This window comes from Phoca vitulina, unplaced genomic scaffold, assembly GCF_004348235.1.
Source record: "Phoca vitulina isolate PV1807 unplaced genomic scaffold, GSC_HSeal_1.0 scaffold48, whole genome shotgun sequence".
Lineage (NCBI taxonomy): Eukaryota > Metazoa > Chordata > Mammalia > Carnivora > Phocidae > Phoca > Phoca vitulina.
Genome location: NW_022589751.1, coordinates 11,390,430 through 11,417,962, shown reverse-complemented (window position 1 = coordinate 11,417,962; position 27,533 = coordinate 11,390,430). Strand labels below are relative to the sequence as shown.

Below are 27,533 nucleotides of genomic sequence, written 5' to 3'. Positions count from 1 at the left end.
TGGCAGACATGCATATTGTGTGCATCTCCTCTGCTCACACTCATATTCCATTGGACTTCACCTATAAAACACAAGTTCAAAGATAAAATTATTAAGAATTTTAAGATGGCAACAACAAAGATTAAACCAAGACTAAGACCCTTCTGAGTGTGGGCCCCTGTGTGACTGTATAGGTTGTATGCCTGTGAAGTTGGTCCTGGCTTTTTCCCTCACATTTTTGATGCCTGGGATAGGATGACTCAAAAGTTGAACCCAACTGGACCTGTTGACTAGAGCACCTGTTGTGGCCTCTTTATATGAATTGGGTTTCTGCCAGTGTGGTGGTTGGGTACCAAGCTGTGGAGTCCTTAGAGGGACCTTCCAGAGAACAAATATTCCAAAAGAAACAGGTGGAAATGGTTTGGCCTTTAATGACCTAATCTTGGATATCACATAGTATCACTTCTGCCATACTCTGTTGGTAGAAGCAGTCAAAAGACTACTATGATTTAAGGGGAGGGGACATAGAGCCCATTTATTGATGGAAAGAGTCAAAAAATTTGAGACCATGTTTTAAAACTGCTTTATTTAATTTTTTTATTTTTTATTTAAATTCAATGAAGTTAACATATAACATATTATTAATTTCAGGGGAGGACTTAGTGATTCATCAGTTGCATATAACACCCAGTACTCATTACATCAAGTGCCCTCTTTAATGCTCATCACCCAGTTACCCTATCCCCTCACCCAGCTCCCCTCTAGCAAAACAAACTGCTTTAGTGATAAAGGTGCTCAGGTGTTTTAATACTTTTCTTTTTCTCTCCTCTCCATTCTCCCATTTAGTACTTTCTCTCTCATCTCCCTTTCTACTCTTCCTCTCCTCCTCCTCTTCCTTCTCCTTTTTAAAGTCTCATTGCACCACACTTTTTCTCATTGTTGATTAGGAGAAAAAATTTAGAGAGTTGGAGAAATATGCAAGTGGGTGAGAAACTAAGAGAAAGGAAGAGAGAAAGTGGGATTAGCACCTGTCTTTCTATTTAACTATGTGAATTTATGGCAATATTTAAAAATTCCAGACACCTAGATTATCTCCATTCACTCCATCTTAGCTCCACCTTCATTTCAAGAAAGATCTGTGATTATACACATCCCATTTCTTTCTATTTATTTCTCATCTATTTGCCTTTGAATATGAGCACTTCTATTAGCCCTGGTCTCATGTTCTCTGTACTTCATTTCCCTATCAATTCTGCTACATTTCTTGACTCTCCTAGATTTCAAGCAACATGGCTTCAAATATTCCATAATCAGCATTATATAAAAGAGATAGAAACTTATTCCAAATAAACTGAAGCAAGATGTGGCTGCAAGAGGAATTTTGGCCTATAAATGTGAAAAAAAATCTCATTGTATATTCTAAGAGAATGCATTTGGCAAGAGCATAGACTTCAGTGGAAACTGATAGAGCTGGTTTGTATAAAGCATCTTTAACCCATCTGCCACTTGAATGATGGCTTCTGACTCAGTCTCCTTATTTCAAAGGATACCAGTTGAATGTTGCCTTAAATCTCAAACAGCACTCATAAAACAGCACTTTGATTTGCTAAGTGGAACTAAATCAGAAACATGTAGACTTGGCATCACTCAGATTTACAAAATGATTGAGCAGTGTCAGGTTAATGCCAAGGAAAACAATGTGATGAACTCTAAACAATATTTTCTCATATATCTAAGAGTACTTGGTTCCAGGCTCTCCATAGTCAATGTCAAAGATACACTGACACTGACAGAATCTGTGGCTTTAAGAAGGAAATGTATCATAGTATTTGTCCTCAAAGCCATTATTTCCCAAATGCCATAGACCTGGTTTATATTGTTACTAGAAAAGTAAGAAGCAACAAAAGCATTTTATAAATATTGTTTTTTTGGCCAAGATAGTACAAACTAGTGTATTTTAAATAGTATCCCACAAGGAACAATAGGCTAACAACTTAAAACCCAAATGAAATCATTTTACGGTAAGAAATTATCTTTCTTTTACCTTACTTAGATAATTACAGTGTAGTGTCCATATCATTTTGTATTCCACTTTTCCCATGGATTATAACAGTGTGAAGAACATGGGCTTTGGAGCCAGACAGATCAGGGTTTGAATCTAGGCTCTATCATGTACAGTCTCTATGGGCTTGGTCAAGTTGTTTATCCACTTTGGTGTTCAGTGTGTTTATTCGTGAAATGAGAATGACAACTGACACTCAAATATAACTTGGGTTCCACGTGACGAGTCTCTGTGTAGTATCTTTTTCAAAGCAATAGCATTTAGCAGAAAAATGTAACTGAATGTAATTAAGATATATAATCTTTAAAATAGTAGAAATTTATAAAACAAAAAATTTAATGGTTTTGTTTAATTGACATACAATAAACTGCACATATTTAAAACATAAAATGTAATCAATTTTAGCATTTGTATACACCCGTGAAATCATCACCGCAATCAATATAATGAACACATCTCTATACCCCAAAAGTTTTCTCATGCCCTTTTATAATACCTTCTTTCTGCTTCACTCTGTCTCCCCCATCCCTAGGCTACCACTGACCTGTTTTCTGTTATACATCAGATTGCACTTAAAACTTTTTTATATAAATGGAATCATATAGTATATACTGTTTTTTGTTGGCTTCTTTCACTCAGCATAATTATTTTGAGATTCATCCATGTTGTTGCATGTATTAATAATTCATTCCTTTTTAATGCTGAATAATTGTTGTATCACTATACCACAATTTGGTTATCCATTTACCTGTTGATGGACATCTTTTGTTTTTTTTCTTTCAGTTTTTTATTATCACAAATGCAACCACTATTTATACTTTTGTGCAAGTCTTTCTATGGATATATGCATTTATTTCTCTGGCAAGTATGTGTTTAACTTTTTAAGTGTGTGTTTAAAACCAAACCGTTTTTTATAGTGGTTGTAATCATTTTACTTCCACTAGTATTGTATGGAAGTTTTTGTAGTTTCACATCCTTGGTATGGTCAGTCTTTGTAAGTTTAGCCATTCTAATTGAAAGATAATGGTATCTAATTGTGGTTTTAGTTTTCATTTCCCTAATGAAAAATGATGTTAGCATCGTGTCCTGTGCTTATTTGTCACCAGTATATCATCTTTGGAGAAGTGTATTTTCAAAAATTTGGCCCATTTAAATAATTGTATTGTTCATTTGTAATTGAGCTCTGAGAGTTCTTCATATATTCTAGATAAAAGTCCTTTATTAGATATGTGATTTACAGTTATTTTCTTCTGGTCTGTGGCTTGTTTTTTCATTCTCTGTATTTGTACTATATAGATATAACTGTGGTGTACATATAATTAGGTACATAAAAAGGAAGAAGAGAGGGAAGAAAAAGATTTTTTGTTTTTTGTTTTTTTTTTTTAAACTGGACAATCACTTGTTTTCCATAGATGTAGTAAACCTAAACCAATAAGGTTGTCTAAAAACTATAAAGTGATTTGAGAACTGAAAGGCCTGGCCCTCATGACTTGATCCTAGTATTGCCCTGCAAGCCAAAATATATGTTACTAACTTCTTTGGGCAGAAATGGGGGAGGGAAGGATGTTCTTTTATAGCTTTTTAAGGTAGCTATTCTCAATTTCTTCATGAGATAATTTTACATTTTTAAAGGACTTTTGAGATCCAGGTTGGTTCTAGAGCTTTCTTAATGTGTACTTGGATAACATTTCCAGCTTCCTAGCTCACATTAAGAATCCATCTGGAACCCAAAGATATCAGAATTAACTGAGTTCTGTGATCCTGGGTTTTGTTTGGACCAGGTTTATAAAGCACTCTCAGGAGAATACTGACCTCATATTATGAGTTGGGAAGTATTCCCTCCTCCTCCATTTTCTGGAGGAGTCTATGAAGGATTGGTATTATTTCTTCCTAAATGCTTAGTAGAGTTCACCAGTAAAGCCATCTGGATCTGGTATTTTCTTTGAGCAAAGATTTTAAATTATTAATTTAGTGTCTTGACTCATTATAGGTTTATTCAAATTTTCTATTTCTTCCTGAGTCAGTTTTGGTTATTTGCGCCCTTCTAGGAGTTTGTTCATTTCATCTAAGTTGTCTGATTTATTGACATAAAACTGTTCATAATACTCCCCTACAGTCTTTTAATTTTTGCAGATTCAGTGGTTATGTGTCCTTATACATTCCTGATTTTGGTGATCTGTCTGTCGTCTCATTTTTTTTTTTTTTTTGTAGTGGGTCTTGCTAAAATTTGACAAACTTTTTTTTGTTTTTGTTTTTCCTTTTCTGAGAAGCATTTTTTGGTTTCATTTATTTTTTACTTTTGCCTTTTTAACTTCTACTTAATTGATTTACAACCTGCTATTTATTTTTTCCTTTCCTTTCTTTGCTGTGGGTTGAATTTACTCTCCGTTTTTTAGGTTCTTAAGGTGGAAGCTTGGGTTATTGATTTGAGATTTTTTATCTAGCAGAGGCATTTAGAGTTGTAAATTCCCCTCTAAATATTGCTTAGCTGAAAATGGATAAATTTATTGCTGGCTATTCTTTATTTCAGAAGTTTTTAATCTTGATTTGGCAGAGACTATCCAGATATTTGTTCTGTTTGGACATTGGGGTTGAATATTTACTGCCCTGCCAAAGCTACAATCTTTAGGAGCATTTACACCGTTGCTGGGAATTTTGTTTTGTCCTAAACATTTGTCCTTCGGAGAAAGTCTTACAAAACCATTTTCCCAGCTGTCTGCCCGTATCTATTCACTTTGTGCTCTGCATTTGTGATTTTCTGTGACTTATTTTATCAGTTTGGTTGTTTTCCATGACCACTTGAAGCTGAAGAGAGGTGAGGATGCCAGGGATCTAGTGTTCCAAATGATGAAAAGAACTGGAAGTTAGAAGGTTTGAATTTTATTCCTACTTCACTACTCGTCAGAGTCAGACATATATTTTGGATGAATGGGTGATGTGATTTCAGAGGTGTCAGGAGGGCATTCTTCATGCCTTCATTCTTCTTCCCACACGCCTTTGTCTAGTTGATGCTCATTCACTCTTCACTCCTTGGCTTAGAATTCTTCTAGAATTCTCTGATCCTTTGCACTTGGTTAAACCTCCCCTCTTACAACACTGTCTTAACTCTATCATAGCAAACCACACTTTCGTATAACTACTTGTTTATTTATCTATTCTCCATGTTTTCTGAGGATAAGGCCCATCAATTTGGTTCATATTGTATACAGTACCTGGAAATATTGGGTACTCATGGAATTTAAAAAATCAGTTTCTGAAATTTAACAGTTATAGCTTTATTCCTTTGTATGTTTTCTACTCATCAATTTGCTTTTCAGATCCTTTCCTAAAAGCAGGCTTTATTAGAAGGGTGCTTGGGATAGCTTGGGAGGCAGTACTGAAGAAGAACTGGGCACAGAGGGGGCAAAGGGCACATTAAGGCTCCATTTGCCTCTGAGCTTAACATGGTTTACTGGAATTCTTGTTTTTTGATGGACTTGTAATATTTTTATGTTACCTTGCATGATGAAATGGAAAGCATGTATGTTTAATTTGCTTATATCTCACAAAACAAAGCTGGTGATCTTGTTGTACCTGAGAGAAATATGTTCAGATTTAAAATGATCTAATAAACTGAGAAAAGGGAAAGATATAAAAAGAAGGAAATTTTAGTTTGGGGTAATTACTTTAGAAGACAACTAGGTCAGATATGGTGTCATGTTCTAAGAATAGTATTAATGTCTGTAATATGCTTTTAAGCATGACAATAATAAAGAAGGATAAAACTTGCTAAAGTTTACAAGGAACTTTTCTCTAATCATACTCTGTTTTGGTTTTTTTTTAAGATTTTTTATTCATTTGAGACACGGAGATAGAGAGAGAGAGCATGAGCAGGGGGAGAGGCAGAGGGAGAGGGAGAAGCAGGCTCCCCGCTGAGCCAGGAGCCCGATGTGGGGCTCGATCCCAGGACCCCAGAATCATGACCCAAGCTGAAGGCAGACACTCAACCATCGGAGCCACCCAGGTGCCCCTGTTTTTTAAAGATTTTATTTATTTATTTGAGAGAGAGAGAGAGTGCACACAAGCAGGGGGAGGGGCATAGGGAGAGGGAGAAACAGACTCCCCACTGAGCAGGGATCCTGATGTGGGTCTTGATCCCAGGACTAGATTCCAGGACTTGATCCTAAGACTCGATCCAGGACCCCAGGATCATGACCTGAGCCGAAGGCAGATGCTTAACCAACTGAGCCACCCAGGTGCCCCTCTAATCATACTTTTTCTAAAGAGAGCTATAATTCTATACTTTAAACCTAGAATTACTACATTTTAATGTATATGGAAGGCTTGATGCAACTGTTTTTTTCTTGACTTGAAAATAATTTTAAGTAAGAAATTCTGGTAATAAATAATAACACTTCACATTCGTATGTCACCTTAAATTTCTTTTGGTTGATAAGGTATAATTTAAGAAGAATAACACCTGTACTTTGCTTTATGGTCTGCAGAACATTTTCTTTAAAAATTTGAAAAGTTCATTCGAATGGAGAAAATTATAGGATACACTATGTATATATTTAATATACCAGAAATATATATAAAATTTAAGGTCCCTTCTCCCCATGTTCTCCAATCCCACTTCCCTGGAATTGATACCATTAATAGTTGTATAAACTTCCAGACCTTTTTCTGTTCACATATAAACATATTTATGTGTGTGTATATATATATATGTATGTGTGTGTGTGTGTCCACACACACACACATACATATATATATATATAACATTTATAGCAACGGTATGTTAAAAAACAAAATTCAGCCAAATAAATTTGAAGATCTAATTGGTTTTATTAAATGATTCAAGAATTGGGCAACATCCCATCTAGCAGGTAGAGGGGAGCTCTGAGGAGATGCACAAAATGAAGGATTTTTATAGGAAGGAGGTTGGGGCAAGGAAGTTATTAGCAAATGAAAAGGTTGTTCCAGGCAAGGTCACTTTCCCTAGCAGAGGAAGCAGGGGTCAGATAACCTCTTTGGCACTGATCAGAAAATTTCTGACTGGTTAAGACTTAAATTTCTGAGGATATCAAAACTGCAGTTAGATTAGGTATTAACCCCTGGTTTGGTGACTTGGCCTAAGTGATATCATTTTGAGCCTGTGGTTTTCTTTTTAACAGGTATAGATATAGATATAACATATATATATATATATTATTATTGTTATATCTATATATATATAGGCACACATTTATATACAATTTAGTTATTTTTAATGTATAACCTGTGCATGTATTTTTATGAATTTATGATAGTATTTCTGATTGATAGTTTACTAGCAGTAGAATAACTGGAGTAAAAGTTAGTCACATTTTAAATGTTACAGGCAAATTGCCTACCTAAAAGGTTTCTATTTCCTCCAACTGTATATATGACTATCCTATTTCCCAAATCCTTGCCAGCATGGGTATTTATCAATCTCTTTAATTCTTGCCAAGTTGAAAAGTCGTACCTCCCTGTTTAGTTTGCACTTTCCTGATCCCCAGTGGGGTTGAGCATCTTGTATTTTTTCTGTGAATTGCCTATTTATGCCTTGCCATTTTTTCTCTCTGTGTTATATTATGTGATATTTTTATACTGATTTGTAGAAGTTTTGAATTATTAGGGATATTGACATTTTAAATATTTGTTATAAGTATTTTCCCTCAGTTTAACATTTATCTTTTAACTTTAATAGTGTGTGTCTTACAAAAAAATTCATTTGTATTTTATCAAAGCTTCAAGATTTTCACATGTATTCTCATACAATCTTTAAACCAAGTCGATGAAGGTAAGAATTATTAACAGATGAGCTAGCTGAGGTTCATAGAGCTTAAATTACTGGCCCAAGAAGGAAGGGATTCATATCTAAGCCTACATTGCTAGAAATAGCACACCAGGATAAGGGAAACTAGAAAATAGGAGAATTGGCTAAGGAGAATGTTCTCTTCCAAACTGACTGCTCCTTATGGCTCAGCCATTGGTCAGTAGTCTTTTAAGGAGACTGTGCCTAAAGCAGCAGTAACAGTTTGCAATGGCCTCTAGGTGGTTCTGGTAATATGAGGTGTTTGTAACTCCTTTGGCTTAACTTTGACACCCATTTCCCTTCCCTGCCTTTCCTTGCCAACTTTGTTTTATGGCTCTTGGCTTAGGTCTTGGTTATTAATTTTACTTACTTCATGACTTCTGGCTCTGACCATTGGCTATGCCTATGGACAGATTACTGGCTGCAATCTCAGTGGATCCCTCAGTTCCAGATTTAGGATTTTGGCCCTGGTTGAAGGCCATGGTGATGATACTGGGCTCCTAGGCCTTTATATCTGTGGACAACAGAGAGATGGAGAGTTGGGGAAAATGCAACAGAAAAAACTTTATTTAAAAATGCCCTCAAAAAAAAAAAAAGCCTTCAAAATGTTTAATGAGAAAATTCAGCTACTAAATACCAAATATCTGTGAGGAAGTAGGGGTAGGTTGGAAGTGTGGTACATTTCATTCTTCTTTCTGACTGGTAAGAATTAGTTATAGGCAGTTTAGTTATGCACAGAAGACTTACTGATAGGGATTTTGGTGGCAAATTGATAGAAGTCTTGGAGAAGTTTCCGCCTATTTCCCCCTACCCCTCACACCACCACCAGGAGCTTACTATAAGCATATACAATGACTATCTCATACCCAACCATGGGGAAAAGCCAAATTTTTTCTCTCATACTTCTTAGCAGACGGAAATTTCTATAAGTTATATCTTTTTATTAACAAATGCTTCTATTTTTTTAAAAAGATTTTATTTATTTATTTGAGAGAGAGCATGAGTGGGGGGGCAGAGGGAGAGGGAGAAAGAGACTCCCCGCTGAGCAGGGAGCCTGATGCGGGGCTCTATCCCAGGGCCCTGAGACCATGACCTGAGCCAAAGGCAGACACTTAATCTACTTGAACCACCCAGGTGCCCCACAAGTGCTTCTATTTTAAAGCATTTCTATTTTTTAAAAGATACTGTGTACATATAATATCTCATTTTATCTTTACAATGACCCAATTTATGGATAGGGAATGTGAGACACAGAGAGTTTAAATAATATGCCAAAGCCCACACAGCTAGGAGGCACCCAGAGTCTATGCTCTTTACTGTCCTAACCACTAACTATGCTGTGATGCTGCTCATGGGCAGAAATATGGGAGAGGGTGAACGTCTTCTTTAACAATAGTTAACACTTATTGTTTATTATATTCCAGGACATGTACTACATGCTTTATATGTAAAATGTTACTTAATCTTTACCATAGTCCTTTGTGGGAGGCACTATTATTATCTTTATTTTATAGATATAAAACCTGAAGTTAAGAGGGGTAAAGTAACTTACTTGCTCAAGGCCACACAATCAGTAATGGCGATGCTGTAATGATAAAAAACAAGCAACAATAAAACCCAGCTACATTTATTCTGCTAAGCGTTGAACTTACAGACTACAATTATAAGTTCAGATACTGAAAGGCAACTTTCAGAAATTCCTGAGAGAGTAACAGTAATGGACACCTCACTTGAGGACTTGGTGTGGAGGCAGAGTGGTGCAATGGACAGCATACTGGACCACACTGGACCACTGGAGATAGGGTACTAGGTTTGGAGTCCTAGACCCGGCCATCAACTCATGATGGGACCTTGTATAAGATAGTTCACCTCTCTGGCTTGAAGACTTATCTATAAAATTAATGCCTAGGATTAGATAATCTCAAAATAACTTTATGATTCAAATGCTCATTGATTATCGCCACAGATGGATTGTATAGAGGAGATGTTAGACCATCTTGGAGTTTGGTTTTCCCCGGCTGTCTGGTCCGACATTATTTTGTCTGGGTCTTTTTTGCATAATTTTCCAATGGATTGACTCCTTTTGTCAAGGGCAGGCAGCTTTCCATCCTGCCCAAGTTCCCTCCCATCATCACCCCTTCCTCAACATCTGCATTTCTTTCCTGTGGTGCTCTCTGTGTAACTATGTTCTGTAAATCACTCCCCAGCCCTCAGCCTTCTCTGAGTTCCTGGATTATTTGTCACCTGTACCTACCACCAGATGCTTAGTTCTATCTTTAGTTCTTTCTTGTTGCCCATGTTTGGATTTTTTTTTCACTTTCAGAAACGTCTTTATTGTTTGTTTCTTTAGACACTTCTCTGCATGTATTTTGATATGGTTTGTGTATCCTTTTATTTTATTTTATTATTTTTTTCATGATAAGTATACTCTTAAATCCCCATCACCTGTTTCACCCATTACCCCTCCCACCCACCCACCTCCCCTCTGGTAACCATCAGTTTGTTCTCTATAGTTAAGAGTCTGTTTCTTGGTTTGTCTCTCTCTTTTTTCCCCCTTTGCTCGTTTGTTTTATTTCTTAAATTCCACATATGAGTGAAATCATGTGGTATTTGTCTTTCTCTGACTGACTTATTTCACTTATATAATACTCTCTAGCTCTATCCACATCATTGCAAATGGCAAGATCTCATTCTTTTTTTTTTATTATGTTATGTTAATCACCATACATTACATCATTAGTTTTTGATGTAGTGTTCCATGATTCATTGTTTGCGTATAACACCCAGTGCTCCATTCAGTACGTGCCCTCTTTAATACCCATCATCAGGCTAACCCATCCCCCCACCTCCCTCCCCTCTAGAACCCTCAGTTTGTTTCTCAGAGTCCATAGTCTCTCATGGTTTGTCTCCCCTTCCGATTTCCCCCCCTTCATTTTTCCCTTCCTGCTATCTTCTTTTTGATGGCTAAGTAATATCCCATTGTATATATATATATACCATACCCCATCTTCTTTATCCATTCATCTATTGATGAATGCTTGAGCTGCTTCCATAATTTGGCTATTATAAATAATGCTGCTATAAACATAGGTGTACATGTATCCCTTTGGATTAGTGTTTTTGTATTTTTTGGGTAAACACCCAGTAGTTCAATTACTGGATCATATGGGGGTTCTATTTTTAACTTTTTGAGGAACCTCCATACTGTTTTCCAGTGGCTACACCAGTTTGCATTCCCCACATATTTGCATTTTCTGTAGAATTTTAAACACTATTAGCTCAAACTTTTAAATTCACTGTTGACTTTAAACCTAAAAATATAACTCCCAATATATGTCACAAGGACATTCATTTATGTCCATATTATCATTTATCTTTTGTGCTTTATTTCTTATATTTTACTATATTTGTAATTGTCTTCTTTTCCTTTTGGGATGATCCTTCCTTTTTATCCATAGGTTTTTTGGAGGGGAGTAGGTAGGGGATTTATACTTTATTATGGCTTTTTTGAGTATTTTTCTAATTCTGTTTTTGTTAGGCAGGAAGTATTTTTTCAATGTATTTTTTAGTTGGATTTTTCTCATACAATTTCTCTAAGCTTTCATTTTTAGAATATCTGTGTGGGATTCTATCTTGCTGTATATTTTAATATATATTGAAATCTGTGAAGTATTTGTGGTTTACTATATTACTCTTCTTTTTGCCTCATACGTATGTCCCCACAACTTGACTGTAAGTTTTTTAAGGCCAGGACCAAATCTGTAGCACCAGCTCCTGGCTTGGTACCTTTGGCTAAGAATGGTCCCTTTAGTGAAAAGTCTTGTGAAGAGTGCTATGCCCAAACTTACAAGTTATAAACTACTCTTCTTGCTTATCTTTTCGTATCCAGCTTTTTTTGCCTTTTCAAAATGACATAGGAGTTTGTTGTTCCCAGCAAATAGTCTGCCGACATAGAGATGCTAATTTGTTTGAGTGGACATGTTGGTGTTTTCATTTAAAAAAAAGTGGGGTGGGGGGAGAAAGAGAAAAGAAATGTACTGCTCTGTATATTAATCTTTATCATCACCACGGTGAAGCACTGGTAGATACTTGAAAATGTTTATGATCATCAAGACACTACCCTTGATGCCAACAAGAATGAAGAAGATCCATAAAAAGAATAGGTAAAGGAGAAAATTTTAAGTATAAAAGCAGGAAAGGAATTTATTTTAGATACACATTTATTTACACCTTTCGACATCTGTGATCCTGAGAATGAAAAGTTTACCACAGTTCCTCATGGTATAATGGAACACTTCAATTTTGAAAAACTACTCTGAGTAAGACATCATGTGAGACTCTTGCTGCAGCCATTGTGTAGTTCTGGAATTGAACCTTGAATAATGGCATTTATTGGTATTAAATAGGGATTGGCAACCTGTGGCCCATGGGCCAAATCCAGCCTGCTGACTGTTTTTTTTTTTTGCATGATTTGAGACCAAAGAATGGTTTTTACATTTTTAAGTAGTTTTAAAAAATCACAATAATATTATTTCATGACATGCGAGAAGTATTTGAAATCCAAATTTCACTATTCATAAGTTGGAACAAAGCCATATTCATTCATTACATATTGTCTATGTTTGTTTTTATGCTACAGTGGCAGAGTTGAGTACTTGTGACATAACCCTCATGGCCCACAAAACCTAAAATAGTTGCTAAGTTGCTCTCTGGCCCTTCACAGAGAAAGTTTGCTTTATACTTCTGGCATAAAACAAGATAGGAGAGGAAAAAAAAAAGTCAATTAGGGGAAGATATGAGGATAGAGGATAGAGGCAGAATTCCTTTCCTGCTACTTTTTATTCCTTCCCTCACCCTCCTATTCCACAGTAAGCTATTTCTCCTTTTCTTGCATGCACCCTCTCCATATTCACAGACAGATATATATTGTGAAAAAATAAAACCAAAGCCTTTCATTTTTATGAGTTTGGTTTATGGTTTCTTTTAATTTTTAAAATTATATTTTCCCTTATTGTTTTAAATCTGAAGTTTGGACCATCTGGGAACAAAAACTGGGGACCTCAATCTGTAGGCTCTCCATTTGGCAACAGCTAAAAGTAGTGCTAAGACCAGTCAAGAGGAGTGAGACTGAAAATGAAGCTTTGTTGGCCTGTCTTGGGAAATTTGGACCAGATCCGACAGTTGGAGCACCATTTTTGACCATTGTTCGGGAATCATGTTTTGTTCCACTGTACAGAAAACCTTTAGGGGTTAAACTCCTACCATTCAATTTTTTTTTTTTTTGTGGGGGAAAAACAACACAAAACTAGGGGCTCAATGTGGAGGGGAAGCTGAAACTGATTCAAACAAGATTTCATTAACTAATTTGGGGAGCATTTGGAGCTGTTCTGTGCTATACAATTACTTCTTTTCTCATCTCCATTGGCACTCTGAGAATCATATCACCTGGGGAAAGCAGATTTAAAAAATTCCAGATGGTGTGTGCGATGCTCCAGCTGCGGAGAATCTCTCCCAGTCAGGCAATCTGCCTTTCTGCCGGAACCCTCTAAAACTGTGCTGCCCATTTGTCATGCTTCTCCAATTGCAGCCTTCTGGATAGCTTCTCTTTGTCTTGTCTGACTCTTCCTTTCCAGTTTTTATCATCCCCCTCCATGAGCTAATGTAGTAACATCTCTTCATTGGTTATAAATCCATAGAAGAACCCGATATAAAATATGGTTTTGTGAAGGATAATTGGAAAACATCTGTTTTTTTACCCTTAAGATTCAGTGTTCACTTGTCTCATATGACGACGTGACTGTTTGTGCACGTGTGAAAAAGAAAAGAAACAGGAGGAGGGGAGGGAAAGGCTAGCTTGAGGGTGAGCAAGAAAGAATTCATGCATGTGTTTTTGTAGCCAGCTGGACAAAATAAGTTCATCTCCATGTCAGCTTGATTAGAATCCTGGGTTAATGTTGAGAAAGGTCAGTCTCACTGACTTGAATGACCTTGATGGGGCTACCAAAGGAGTGATTGCTTTTAGGTTGGTTCTGGTTATTGTTCTGATGATAAGTTTTGTCTGGAGTTATTCCTACCTTATGGTGACAAGGCTTGAAAGCTTATTGACAACTTTTGGTCTTCAGAGCATTCAGGTGGGCTTTCCTTGGAGGTTGAACACTGTGGGGAGGTGAAGGGAAGAAGCAGATAACATGACACTCCATTCTTGTTCTTGTTGTGTCTTTTCATACTGGATATGCCTTTCCTAATCTGTAGAATATTAAGTGAGTAAACTTTGGAACCTTTCATTTTAGCTGTTACAGTCTATAATTGGATTCATGTAAGGTGTATGGGTCATTGAGTTTTATTTTACTTGGTACTTGATACCTTTTGAAATCTAGATGGAAAATTACATAATTCAGCAGGAACTAAAATTTTTTTTTATAGTGTCACTTGAAAAATTGAATAAAATTTATTTATCATAAAATGCAAAGATCCGAAGTGTACAATTTGATTGCTTTTGATAAAAGTATGCACCTGTGTAACCATCACCTTAAACAGAATCTAGAACATTTCTATCATCCAGAAAGTCCCCTACTGTCCCTTTCCAGTTCAGCTACATCTTAGAAGGCAACTACATTCTGATTTCATAGATTATTTTGCCTGTTCTTGAACTTCATAGATACTGTTTTGTGTCTAGATTTTTAAGCTTAGTGTAATGTTTCCAATACTCATCTTTGTTTTTTTAAAAATTTTATTTATTTATTTATTTATTTATTTAGAGAGAGCGTGAGCATAGAGAGGGGTAGAGGGACAGAGAATCTCAAGCAGACTCCACACTGAGTGTGGAGCCCAGCACAGGGCTCAATCCCATGACCCTGAGATCATGACCTGAGCCGAAACTTGACTGAGCCACCCAGGTGCCCCCCAAATAGTCATCTTTGTTGTGTGTATCAGTAGTTTATTTAAAATTTTTTTTGACTCTTCCCCATCTTCCAAGATGGCAGATGAAAGCTGAGAATCCAGATAGTAAGGGGAAAAAACCTAAAGCCAAGAAGGCTGATGGTGGAGGCAAGGTTAAGAAGGGTAATCTGAAGGCTGAAACGCCAAAGAAGAAGCACCACTGCAGCTGAAACTCTGACCTAGTCAGAGGAATTGACAGATACTCTCAATCAGCTATGTATTACAAAAAGGCCATGTACGAGAGGAAGAATTCAGCAGCTAAATCCAGGGTTGAAAGGAAGAAGAAGAAGGTTCTTGATACTGTTACAAAACCAGTTGGTGGTGACAGGAATGGTGATATCTGAGTGGTTGAGCTTCACAAATTGCCTAGGTATTATCTTACTGAAGATGTGACTCAAAAGCTATTGAGCCACGGGAGAAACCTTTCATTCAGCATGTGAGAAAACTGCAAGCTAGCATCACTCCTGGAACCATTTTGATTGTCCTCACTGGGCACCATAGAAGCAAGAGGGTGGTTTTCCTGAAGCAACTGAGCAGTGGCTTGCTACTTGTGAATGGATCTCTGGCCCTCAGTCAAGTTCCTCTGCATAGAACATACCAGAAATTTGTTATTGCCAATCCATCAAAATTTATATCAGTAGTGCAAAAATCCCAAAACATCTCACTTATGCTTACTTCAAGAAGAAGAAGCTGTATAAACTTTTGAGACTTTTGACACAGAGAAGGGGAAATATGAGATTACAGAACAGTACAAGGTTGATCAGAAAGCTATGGACTCACAAATTCTGCCAAAAATCAAAGCTCTTCCTCAGCTTTAGAGTTACCTCTGCTCTGTGTTTTCTCTCAGAAATGGAGTTTATCCTCACAAATTGGTGTTCCAAGTTTCTTGCAAAGAACTTAATTAAGATAACTGATCCAGTTCAAAAAATAAATAATAAATAAATAAAATTTAAAAAATTCTGAGTTTTCCATTGTATGACTATCCCACAATCTGTTTATGCTTTCTGCTGTTAGGGAACTGCTAACTTTTTACTCAGTTTTATGAAACTCTATTCTGCTTTATAGAGCAGAAAGTTTTAATCACAGTAAGTCCAGTTTATCAAAATTTTCTTTTATGTTTAATGTTCTTGGTGTTATATCTAAGAAATCCTTGTCAACTCTCAAGCCCACAAAAATTTTCTTTCATCTTTTCTTCTAGACATTTTATAGTTTTGCTTTTACACTGAGGTCTGTGATCCATTTCACATTATTAATTGTGTTAGGAGGAGATTAATATGCATTTTTTCCATATGTTTATCCATTTATCCTAGCAGCATTTGGTGAAAACACTGTCTTTTCCCATTAATTAATACAGTTGAGGATTTGGGCTATTTGTCTGTAAGTTTCTTTTTTTGTAATGTCCTTGTCAGATTTTGGTATCAGGATTGAGCTGGCTTATAAAATAAAGTGGGAACATTCTTTTTTATTTTCTGAAAGTGTTTATGTAACATTAATATTAAGTCTCCTTAAAGGTTGATAGAACTTTCCAGTGAACTCAGATGGGTGTGGAGTTCTATTTATGCAAAATTTTTATTATAGTTTCTTTGATACATATAGGGGCTATTCAGATTTTATATTTCTTCATAAATTTTTGTCTTTTTAAAAAAAGAGTTGCCCATTTTATTTAAGTTGTTGGATTTATTGCCATAGAGTTGTTCATAATATTACATTATTATCCTTTTAATGTCTTTGGGATCTGTAGTGATTCTTCTCTCTTATTCCTGATACTGTTAATTTGTGATTTTCCTGTTTTTTTCTTAATTTTTATTGAGAGGTGTTCATTAATTTTATTAATCCTTTAAAAGAAAAAATGTTGGCTTTGTTAATTTTCTCTATTTGCTGATTTCTACTCTAATCTTTATTATTCCTTTCTTATGACTTACTTTGGACTTAATTTGCTCTTCTTTCTCTAGCTTCTTAAAGTGAAAAGTTAGATAATTGATATTAAATCTTGCTATTTTCTCTAATGTGTGAATTTAAAACTAAATTCCTCCTTTAAGCATTGTTTGTTCTGTGTTCCACGAATTTTGGTAAGTTACTATTTTTTAGTTTGAAGTATTTCCTAATTTCTCTTGTGATTTTTCCTTGACCATGGGCTATTTAGAAAAGATTTAATTTCCAGATACTAGGAGATTTTCTAGATATCTCATTATTTTTGATTTGTAATTTAATTTAATTTCCACAGATCTGTGGAAAGTTCAGGATGTTTCTCAAGCTCGTCTAGCTTGTCAGGAATTAACTTTCAAACTCCATTTCTCTTCTGGATCTTATTAAAACTTGGTTTCATACTTTGTTAGGGTGCATCTAGAGTAGGTCTTATAGTAAAGCTTGGCCATTACTCCTATGGTGTAGCCTTCTGCTGTTTCAACTGAATGCCAGCTATGTTATCAAAGTATTAACAGGATCTCTCCACTCTGAAAGGGCCAGGAACTATGCTTTTTTTCTCTAGCAGTGCTTGTTCTCTAATATCTCTATTTCCCTCTCAACTCTGTCTTAACTGCTATCTGGTAAACTCTCATAGTCTCACTCTGAACATGTATAGCCTTGTCCTCAGTTAAGGATTTTATACAGGACCTCCCACAGGGCTCCTGGGGACTTCTCTGCACAGCCACCTTTTCTCTGTTACCTTGCATCATAGATTACAGCTACTTCAGCCAACCCAGACTCTGATTTCTGCCTCCTCGGATCAGCGGGATCACCTCAACCAGCTCAGGCTCTAGGTCTCTGCATTACAGTTGGAAAATTATATCCAGTTAGAGAGCTGGGTGATCCTGGGCTCACTCACCTCATGAGTTTTCTTTCTCTCAAGAGTTGTAGTACTGTGCTCTCTGTTGTTCTCCGCCTTAAAAAGTTGTCTCAAATGGTTTGTTCAGATTTATAGTTTATTTCAGGAGGGCTGATTTGGTACCAGCTACTTCAACATAGTTGGAAGTTGAATTCTAAGTCTGCCATTTTGCTATTTGCTTTCTATTTGTCCTGCCTCTTTTTCCCCCATCCTATTTTTCTCCTTTCCTGTTTACTTTTGGGTTAATACAATTTTTAATGTTTTAATTATTTTAATGACTTTTAGCTATAACTTCTGTATTATTTTTGAGTAGTTGTACTAAAGATTACAGTATTGATCATTAAGTTATCATATTCTACTTAGAATTAATGTAGTACTGGGACACCTGGGTGGCTCAGTCATTTAAGTGTCTGCCTTCGGCTCAGGTCATGATTCCAGGGTCCTGGGATCGAGTCCCGCATTGGGCTCCTTGCTCAGTGGGGAGCCTGCTTCTCCCTCTGCCTGCTGCTCCCCCTGCTTGTGCTCCTGCTTGTTCTCTCCCTCTATCTCTGACAAATAAATAAATAAAACCTTTTAAAAAAAGAATTAATGTAGCACTAATTGCAATAAAACTTGTATAACACCGTAATTCCACTTAGACCCCCATCCTTTGTGATAGTTTTATATATTTTATATCTATGTATATTATAATCCCCAAAATATTATATTTTTTTCATTAAATAATAATATGTTTTTTTATTGTGACAAAAACATACAAAATTTATCATCTTAATTATTTTTAAGTGTATAGTTCAGTAGTGTTAAGTATATACAGTCAGTTGTTTTTTTCAAGAAATGAAGATGCAAAATATCATGTTAAGATTATCCACATATTTACCATGTCCAGTCCCCCCCCTTTTTTGGGGGGGCAGAGGGAAAGGGAGAGAGAGAGAACCTTAAGCAGAGTCAACACCCATTGCGGAGTCTGACATGATGCTCCATCTCAGAACCCTGAGATCATGACCTGAGCCAAAATCAAGAGTCAGATGCTTAATTGACTGAGCCATCCATGTGCCCCTCCAGTCTCCTTTATTTTTCCTTGTGTGTGTGAAGTTCCATCTGATGTCATTTCTCTTCAGCCAAAGAACTTTCCAAGTTTGTGACTTTTGGGGGGATGGCTCCAATCTTTTGTTAAGCCCATCTGTTGAATTTTTTATTTCAGATACTGCAGTTTTCATTTTAGAGTTTTCATTTGGTTCTTTTGCATAGTTCCTATTTTTCTGCTTAGATGTTCCATCTTCTCATCCATTACAATCATCTTTTCCTTTAGACCTTGATTATATTTGTAATAGCAGCTTTAAGGTACTTGTCTGCAAACAGTATGGAGGCTCCTCAAAAAATTAAAAATAGAATTACCATATGATCAAGTAATTCCACTACTGGGTATTTACCCAAAGAAGATGAAAATGCTAATTTGAAAAGATATATGCACCCCTATGTTTATTTTATTGCAGCATTATTTATAATAGCCAAGGTATGGAAGCTACCCAGGTGTCCATCAATAGATGAATGGATAAAGAAGATGTATCTATATATATATATATATATATATATATATAATATATATAATGGAATATTACTCAGCCATAAAAAAGAATGAAATCTTGTCATTTGCAATAAAAGGGAGGGTATAATGCTAAATGAAGTAAGTCAGTCAGAGTAAGAAATACCATATGATTTCACTCATATGTGGAATTTAAGAAACAAACCAAACAAAGAAAAAGAGTGACAAGCAAAAAAATGGATACCTGGGTGGGTCAGTTGTTTAAGTGTTTGCCTTCAGCTTAGTTCATGATTTCAGGGTCCTGGGATCGAGCCCCACATTGGGCTCCCTGCTCAGCAGGGAGTATGCTTCTTCCTCTCCCTCTGCCCCTTCCCCCCACTCATGCTCTCTCTCTCTCAAATAAATAAATAAAATCTTTAAAAAAATTGGACTCTTTTTTTTTTTTAAAGATTTTTTATTTATTTATTTGACAGAGAGAGACACAGTGAGAGAAGAAACACAAGCAAGGGGGAGTGGGAGAGGGAGAAGCAGGCTTCCCGTGGAGCAGGGAGCCCGATGTGGGACTCGATCCCAGGACCCTGGGACCATGACCTGAGCCGAAGGCAGTTGCTTAACGACTGAGCCACCCAGGCGCTCCTGGACTCTTAAATATAGAGAACAAACTGGTGGTTGCCAGAGGGGAGGTGGGTGGGGGAATAGGTGAAATAGGTGAAGGGGATTAAGAGTACCCTTATCCTAATGCGCACTGAGTAATGTACAGAATTGTTGAATCACTATATTGTATACCTGAAACTAATATAACATTATGTGTGAATTATACTGGAATTAAAAAAATAAATAAAATTTTAAAAGTACTTATCTGCTAATTCCAACATCTGAATTATTTTGGGGTTTCTATAACTACTTTTCTTTTGACTATGGGTCACATTTTTCTATTTCCACGTCTAGTATGTTTTTAATTGTATTTGGACATTATGTTTGATACTGTAGAGAATCTGGATTTTTTCCTCTTCCTCTGAAGAGTGCTTTTTTTTTTTTTAATTCAAGCAGATAGTTCAATATTTGGTTGGTCACCTTGAACTAATGTAGGCTTCATTTTACACTTTGATAGAGCAGATCTGTTTTAGTTTTTCTTTTAGTCTTAGGGTGAGACATAGTCTTTACTCCTTGGCATTACTCCTTTCTGCAGTTTTACTAGAGAGTCCAGATGTTTATCAAGCCTCTTTAACTTGGCATAATTCAAACTCAAAACACTCTCTCCCTGCATTGGGCAGCAGCTGAAATCTTTACTCAGCCTTTTTAGCTTTCCAGCTGTTGCCTTCCAACAGACATTTTGGAGTGTCACAGTTCTGTGGTCAGTTTATACTTAGATTTTGTACCTAGATTGTAATTTTCATTTTAGAATTTATTCAGAGTTTTGAGAGCTCCCCTTCTGTGGCTTTTTCCTCTCTTGGATTTCCTATCTCAATTTCCAGACTCTTTGCCAGCCCTAACTTTGTGCCCTGAGTGTTTCTGCACTATTCAGCACAGACTAGGCAATGCCCTAAATAGATTATTGGGTAAATTATTGTATGTGGCTCTTTTATTTTCTGTCTGTGGACTGAATCAGTGTTGCATGAATAATAAGAAGAATGTTTCATTAAAAAAAAAAGTTGTGCCAATAGACACTTTGTCATGTTGGCAACCCTACACGGCTCTTCTGTGACTTGCCTGGGAAATGATTGGCAAGGCTAGAATGGCACACTGTATTTCAGTAGTGCCAAATCAGGATCTTTTACTACAGATCACTGAGCAACCTCTATCACCATGTTGTTGTTGTTGTTGTTGTTTTAACAGGATTCCCATGAAGAGTATGTACATTTACCCTTTATGTTTGGTTGTAGTAAATGGGGAATGATAATTTTCTTGATGAGCTGTCCAGATATGTGGCTTTGTGAAACCTCATGTACTTGTGAAATAGAATTTATATGTCTTCTTTCTCACTTGTACTATTCATAGGAAAGGGTTTCTGGTATGTTAGCCCAACATATCCTGTTTCTTTTTTCTGATTATAGCATTTCTTTTACCATCCCACTTCTTTGGAGAACCCTAGTATCATTTATGTGGGACATGCAATCTTCATATTTGTGCTCTTTTTCTGTCTTTCTGATCCACACCCCATCTTTCTCACTTCAGGGGTAGAAATGTGGTGCCAAATTACCGCAGTGATTAGTTCAAGTATAGGCCAGGATATGAATAAGACCAAATAAAATTTTCCTCAGGATATTTTTCTTCAGCTTAGACCATGAGCTTCTAAGGCAAGATCCATGTTTTGCTCACCATTGCACCCTCTGTACCAAGCACAGACCTGGAAAAATGTGAATGAATGTTGAATAGAATGAGTGGCCCTTGGCAGAATCATGCAATGATTGTGACTTTGGTTTTCCCATTGGATTCTTCTGTTTTAACCTGATACCATCCTCTATGAAGTACGAGTCAGAAGTTGGCAAAGCTATTCATGAAATGGAGCTCACCAATATATCGTTGGGGCATGACTGAGAGAGAAGAAAATCCCAGAGAAAGTATGTTTGAGAATAGACCCTCATTTCCCCAGAGCAATGTAATTTTTATCTTTGAAACAGGGGCATGCACATGTTTCCTTCAAGTCTTTGTCCCCCACTCTGCTCCCAGGACATCGAAGGACTCAGGAAGTTCTTTCACTAGAAATACCTATTTCAGGGGCGCCTGGGTGGCTCAGTCGTTAAGCGTCTGCTTTCGGCTCAGGTCATGATCCCAGGGTCCTGGGATCGAGCCCCGCATCGGGCTCCCTGCTCTGCCAGGAGCCTGCTTCTCCCTCTCCCACTCCGCCTGCTTGTGTTCCCTCTCTAGCTGTCTCTCTCTCTCTCTGTCAAATAAATAAAATAATCTTTAAAAAAAAAGAAATACCTATTTCAAGTATATCAGTTCTCTATCTTGAACTTTGGAGAAGTACCATTAACATCATTGGAATAACATTTGTGAATTAGGAGACCTGGAAGATGTCACAGACTGGTTAGGGGGAGAATGATTTAGGAAGTGGGAACAATGGCACCTGGTTAAGATGTATTTACTTTTACAGCCATCTCCATTTTCCTGTTCTTCTTTCTACTATTCTCAGGTAATCTGTGATCTCAGAGTTATAGCTCTCATGGTAGGGATTTTTGGAGAAACACTATTATTATACTATGGGTTAGATAAGAATAGCCTTTTTGGAAAATCTGGAAATTTAATTACCATACATATCATTGTTTCATCATGGAATTGTTATTAAGTTCTGAACATTCAGCCTATATATGGATATTTATAAAGCAACTGCTTGTAAGTTGGAGTGGTTCATTGTCAACAAATTTAGACTCAACAAATAGGTAAGTGCCCTAAGTAGCCACTATGTTAGGGGCTTTCATATATGTTATCTGGCATAATCATAAAATCCTGTGTGCATGTGGGGGGTTATTATTCATCTGTATTTTATAGAGAGGAATTTCATCAACAATTAGAATTAAAAATAAACGTGACTTCTGACTTCTGGTCTGGCATGTAAGGAGCTTGGACATCTCCACTCCATTGTAACAAAAAACAAAAAAAGCTGAAGAAATGGAAAAATCAGTTCTTCTTAGATTCATCAGAAAAGTGAGGTCACAAGGCAAACCATTGCCCTTATGCTTTATTCCCTATGGATCCACTAATCTGGAATACAATCAAGTCTAACTTAAAGAAATCTGACATCCAAAAAATGAGTAGCAATGTGAAAGCTGCTTTGTCAGAAGACACCTAAAGCAAACCTTTTAACAAGTACCAGAACACTAAATAACTTAATTTTTATTCACCATCAAAATTTCAGTGATTCTAGGAAAATATAATTCAAGATCCATTAATATTCTTGTCCCTGAGTAAGACTTAGAGCCCTCTCTCTTAGAAATGCCTTGCCAGCCTCCCAATGGAATAAAAAGCTCTCATCACCTTCTGTTTTCTATTCTACTTTAAATCCTCCATCACAGATTTTTTTAAGGGTCAATTTGACATTCATTATCTCAAGTCAGACTCTGCTAGTGCTCTTTATGAATCTTCAAAGCACAATTCTGGAAGAGAGGCTACTAATTCAAATTTGAAAAATGTACGCCATGGATGATCTCAGAAGTGTTTGGCAACAACTGCATTATTAGACTGAAATAATCATGAAGCTGAGAAACAGCTTATTTTATATATGGCTGGGTAGAAAGTGAAGTAGTTTTACATATTCTAACATTGGTTGGTGTCCTGACCTTTCTAAATATTCAACTTGTAAAGACCTTTGAGAAGCCTACGACTTGCTCTCTCCCTCTCTTCAAGAATGATAGATTTTACTTGAATTTTTATAAATGGAGTCACAACTACCTATAATTCCAAAGGAGCAGTTGTCTTATCAGGTATAGAACATGAGAAAATAGTTTCTAGAGAGCTCTGGAAACTTTTAAGATCTTAAAATTTGTGGAGAAAATGAAACTTTATTTATTTGTTTTTAAATGAAGAATCTACATTATGATAGTGTAGATCTGTTTGGAAGCGGCTCTTCCCAATTTTCAGTTAGCATGCTGCTGCACGTATTTGCTTAATTCCTCACAGAAACGTGTCATCAAATAGGAAATTATAAAATTACCATTTAAAAATAAATAGGCAGTTGGCATTTTCAGGAGAATCGTTTCCATGAAATTCTAAATTTTATGAACTAATGCTAAGCATTTTCAAACCAGTTATTTCAAGGATTTGAAGAAATTTTACTACTATTAATTCTTGACCAGATGACCAGTGATAGAAGGTTAAATAGTTTCAAAATTTTTGTTTTGGATCATCAGCGATTAAATACAATGGACTCTGTTCTGGAAAATGAGAAGTAGAGCTAGGATAAAGAGTTCTCAGAGTTTGTGTTCTGGAAAGCTCTCATCAGAAATGATAAGGAGAATATAGAATGCTATCAACAAGGATGTGGGGCATATAACCTCCAAATGCCAACTGTAGGATTCTGCCTCATTCCTGACTATATGGATTACCAAGTTATTTCTGGTCAACTAGCCTTTTGAGAGTGAGTGAAGATATTTAAAGGAAGAGCCAAATATTCCAGGAACTAGAGTTCTCAGCCTCTTCCTTATAGTTGCTTCAAAATATGATGGTTGAGTAGAGGCCCTGGCCTGTGGACTCTTGGAATTATATGGAGATTGAGTCACACCTTTTACATTCCAGTGTATGGAATTAGAGCAGCATGTTAAATTAGAAGTTTCTACTAAGGCATCTATAAACAATAGGTGTTACATACTAAAGCAGAGTACCAGACCAAGGTGCAGAAGGATATACCTAGAAACTGGCCACATAATCTTAAAGACTCCTCATCTATAAAGAGTGTATTAAATTATGTATTGTTAGATATTTGAGGAGGATTTTTAAAAAGATTTTTATTTATTTGAGAGAGAGGGGGGTGTGCAGAGGGAGAGAATCTCAGGCAGACTCCTGCTGAGTGCAGAGCCTGACACAGGGCTCAATCTCATGACCCATGAGATCATGACCTGAGCTGAAATCATGAGTTGGATGGTTAACTGACTGAGCCACCCACGTGCCGCTTGAGGAGGATTTTTAAAGGAATAGTGGGTCAGATGTGGGATCATACCTACAAGGGCAGTAGGGGGATGGCTTAGATCCAGTTCAATAGTTCACAGACAGGCAAACAGGCCTCAGCAAGATGGACCCTACTGTTTCCTTGGAGGCCAAGGAAGAAATAAATGATTGCCAGAATAGAGTGCAGTACTCCAAGTTGAGGGAAATGAATGTGACAGACTGCCAGCATTGGGTGTGTGTGTGGTGCTTTGAAATATCTGTGAAGGCACTCTCACCTTCAGAGAGCATGAAGCCAAATTATAACAGTACTATTTAAATAAGAGTTTTATTGCTTTCCTTTTTCCTTACCCTTCTATGAACCTTTTAGCAGGAGGTAGATATAATTTTGAATGAAGTATAAAGGTTTGATAACCTGAGATTAGACATTTTGTGACCTTTGAGACTTATGGTTGAATTTTAAAGTGACTATAGAATACTTGTTACCCGAGAGTGAGAATTAAAAAACCGTGGAACTGCCCAAGTGTCCATTCAGGGACATAGGAAATGCTTCCCCCACAAAATGTATTTTAAAGGGATGTTGGAGACAAAAGTAATTCTGCTATCTGATAATCGCCCATGAGTCTGCTTGTTCAGTGTGTAGGTTTTATAAAGGTTTTTTCAAAGTTTGGAAATTATGGCAATCAATTTAGAAGAGAAAAGCATGACTAGTTTAGAATCAGACTAGTCTCAAATCTTGGCTCTGCCATTTTTTAGTTATGTGACTTTGGATAACTTACTTAACTTCTTTAGAATCAGTTTCCTTATCTGTAAAATAAGGATAATAGTAGTAAATACCGCAAAATGTTGTTAAGATTAGATGGGATAATGCAAGTAGAATGCATACCTTGGTGCCTAGCTCAAAATGTTAGCTATATAACAAATTTAGACTTTGAAGAGGTTAAATGGTGGGAACTTGTACTAGATATGTCTCCTGAGGCAAGGGAAACAAAAGCAAAAATAAATTATTGTGACTTCATCAAAATAAAAAGCTCTACATGGTGAAAGAAACAAATCAACAAAACTTAAAGGCACACTACAGAATGGGAGAAGATATTTGCAAATGACATATCACTAAAACTCAACACCCCAGAGGGGAGGAGCAAGATGGCAGAGGAGTAGGGGACCTAAATTTCATCTGGTCCCAGGAATTCAGCTAGATGGTTATCAAACCATTCAGAACACCTACAAACTCAAGAGGAGATCAAAGAAAAGAAGAGCAGCAATTCTATGAACAAAAAAGTGACCACTTTCTGGAAGGTAGGACATGCGGAGAAGTGAATCCGAGGCGATATTCGGGAAGATAGACCACGGGGGGAGGGAGCCTCCATCAGCTGCTACTGGCAAGCGATAGAGCAGTGGAACACAAAATCGGAACTTTTAGGAGTCTGCTCTGCTGAGGGACATCGCTCCAGTGACTAAGCGGGGGGAGGGGGGTGGAACACTCGCTAGGATAGTATGGTCTCAGGACCCTCAGGGTCACAGAAAGACTGGCGGTGCCTGAGTGCGGCAGAGCTCCCAATCAGAACAGGGAAGCCGGCTTCAGAGATGGAGCCGAGGAGTGGGCTCTCAGCTTGGGGTTGCCATAAACCATGATCCACGGCACAGTCGGGCCACTGCTCTTCCAGCAGGGACCCAACAAGCGGCAAATCCGGGGAGACTCCCCTTCTTCCCCTGAGAGGAGTGGCACGGGAGCCCGCTGCAGGAATCTGCTGGGTTTGGAGACTCCAAATGGGGTCGTGTGCCAGAGATAGAAACACTTAGTCACAGGCCGGGTGAGCACAGAGTGCGGCTGGAGACCAGGGAGACAGGAGTGATTGACTGCTTTTCTCTGAGGGCGCACTGAGGAGTGGGGCCCTGAGCCCTCGGCTCCTCTGGGGCCAGAGATTGGGAGGCCACCATTTTCATTCTCGTCCTCCAAAGCTGTATGGAAAGCTTTCAGGGAACAAAAGCTACCGAGAGCAAACCCCCCCCCCCCAGGGCAGATTACTTAGCCTGGCCTCTGGCAAGGGTGGGGCAATTCCACCTCAGGCAAAGACATTTGAGAATCACTGCAACAGGCCCCTCCCCCAGAAGATCAGCAAGAACAGCCAGCCAAGACCAAGTTTACTGATCAGTGAGAATGGCAAAACCCCAGAGCTAGGGGAATATAGCACATAGAATTCATGGCTTTTTTCCCCCATGATTCTTTTTTAAATTTTCTTTATTTTTTTCTTTTTCTGTTTTTTTTTTATTTGAATTTTTCTTCTTCCCTTTTTCAACTAACATCTTATCTTATCAATTCTTTTAAAATTCTTTTAAAAATCTTTTTTAATTTTAATTTTTACAGTCATATTTTATCCCTTCATTGTATTTAATCTTATTTTTTGTATATATATGTTTTTCTTTCTTTAAAATTTTGGGATACAGTTTCTTCTGACAGACCAAAATATACCCTAAATCTAGTGTATGACATTGTCCTAGTCTCCTGCCTGATCACATTCTCTCTTTTTTAAATTTTTTTTCATTCTTTTTTCAACCAACTTCTTATCTTACCAATTCCTTTTGTAAAATCTTTTTTAATTTTCGTCTTTACATTCTTATTTCATCCCTTCATTGTATTTACCCTTATTTTTGTACATACATAAGTTTTTCATTCTTTAAAATTGTGGGAGGCAATTTCTTCTAACAGACCAAAATACACCCAAAATCTAGGGTGTGGCTCTGTTCTATTCACGAGCCTGAT

General features: G+C 37.0%; 1 protein-coding gene and 1 pseudogene across 3 annotated transcripts in view; both read left to right on the top strand.

Moving 5' to 3' along the window:
• Nucleotides 1-27,533, top strand: part of HPSE2 (heparanase 2 (inactive)) — a 662,760-nt gene that overhangs the window by 104,975 nt on the left and 530,252 nt on the right. The gene's annotated exons all lie outside the window — the stretch shown is intronic.
• Nucleotides 14,846-15,706, top strand: LOC116649473 (annotated as a pseudogene).